We start from the raw sequence: 1,990 nt of genomic DNA, 5'->3' as shown, positions 1-1,990 counted from the left end.
CCCCACAGCCACAGCACCACTGGATCCTTAACCCACTGAGTAAGGCCAGGGATAGGATCTGAATCCTCACAGACACTACACTGGGTTCTTAACCCACTGAGCCATGACAGGAACTCTGGATATATCACATTTTTCACCCCTTCATTAGTTGTTGGAATTTTGGATTGTTTCCACTTATTGGATATTATGAATAAAGCTGCTATAAAAACTGCAATTTTTTTGTGTGTGGACCAATGTTTTAAATTTTGTATACCTGTGAGTAGAATTGCTGGGTCAATGTCAACTTTTTGAGGAACTCTTTTCCAAAATGATTACACCATTTTACCTTCCCACCATCAGGAACAGGGTTCCTATTTCTCTACATTCTCATCAACACTTCCTGTTGTCTGTGTTTTTGATTACAGTCATCCTAGCATGTGTGAGTAGTATTTCACTGTGGTTTTGATTTGCATTTTCATCACAATGTTAAGGGTCTTTTTTTTTATTTCCCATGTTTACTGACCATTTGTGTATCTTCTTTGGAAAGATGTCTATTCAAATTTTTTGGCCCATTTGAAAATAAGGTTATCGCTTCTTGGCCTTTTGGCTAAGATCAAGTGTAAAAATAAGGTTATTCTTTTCTTATTGAGTTGTGAGAGTTCTATATTCTCAAAATTCATTTTGATTGCATGTTTATCAACTGATTACCACAAGAGTTTCTTTTTACAATACAAACCTCAGCATGTTGATGTCCTACACTGCTTTTTAACTTAAAAATAGTTTTGTCTTGCTTGACAATACAGCTTTCTCTTTTAGTACTCTCTTCACTATCTAGCTATGCTCTCACCTGGCTATGATTTCTACACTTGTGATTAAAGGAGAGATAAAATTTGGGGAGGAAAAGAGACATTTCCCAATTGGATCTGTATTCATTTTTATTGGTACATAAAAATTACCATAAATGTAGAAGCTTATTAAAACAGCACACATTTATTATCTCAGTTTCCAGAGATCAGGAGTCTAGGCATGGCTAAGCTGGATCCTCTGCCCAGAATCACACAAAACTGCAATTATGTGTGTTATTTTCTCATCAGAGACTCAACTAGGGAAACATCCTCTTCCACATTCCCTTAGCCTGGTATGAGGAAGGGCAGGATTTACATCCTTGTGGCTATAGGACTCATAGCCTCTCTCATCTTCAAGGCCAATAGAAGACAGTCTCTTACCTCAGGGAGGTCATCTGTCTCTCTTTTAAAGGCTTTCACCTGATTAAGTCAGGCCCACTCAGGTAATCTGCCTTTGGATTAACACAAGTCAACTGATTAGGGACTTTAATTACATTGGAAAAGTCCTTTACTTTTGCCGTATTCTATTGGCTAAAACCAAGTTACAGGTCCTATCTTCACTCAAAGGGAGGAAGTCATACAGGGACCTGAGTCACTGGGAGCTTGCTTAAGGTGTGTCTGCTACAGGATACTCACTGAAAAAGGTTTTTTTTTTTTTTTTTTTACTAAGCAAAAACAAATATGATGAGTCCTTTTTTAAAAAGATAATGCCATTAAATAGATTTCCTGGCTACAGTTGCTCCAAAGTTGTTCCTGTTTAAGCATTTTTCACCCAGTGACATAAAGGCTACAAATCAAATGTGCATAAATGACAGTATAGGGCATCATGAAAGTCTTTTCAACACATCACAGTCATAAGTCTCACAATGACTGGCATTCATTAGACAGCTCCTACCTTCCATAATCACATATTAATAATGATAATGAGAGCTAATGCATATATAGTGCTTTCTGAGGTCTGGTACTTTATACATATTGTCAGTTCATCTCCACAGTCAATCTTAGAAGTAGGTATTGTTTTGCTTATCATGCTGTGTTACAGATGAGGGAACTGGATACAGAGGTCAAACGGCTGCACCATGAGAAGTACAGCTTGGACCGAACCTAGGAAATCTACACTCAGATGCACCATGCTCTTTGCCTCTCAAGGAGGTGACATTAACCCA

At 37.8% G+C, this 1,990-nt stretch overlaps 1 pseudogene; it reads left to right on the top strand.

The window, feature by feature from the left end:
* Positions 1 to 566: 566 nt before the first annotated feature.
* Positions 567 to 692, top strand: LOC125121802 (uncharacterized; annotated as a pseudogene).
* The last annotated feature ends 1,298 nt before the right edge of the window (positions 693 to 1,990 follow it).

This window comes from Phacochoerus africanus, chromosome 2 (assembly GCF_016906955.1).
Source record: "Phacochoerus africanus isolate WHEZ1 chromosome 2, ROS_Pafr_v1, whole genome shotgun sequence".
NCBI lineage: Eukaryota > Metazoa > Chordata > Mammalia > Artiodactyla > Suidae > Phacochoerus > Phacochoerus africanus.
The sequence above is the reverse complement of the archived record's forward strand: the minus strand, read 5'-3'. Positions and strand labels throughout refer to the sequence as shown.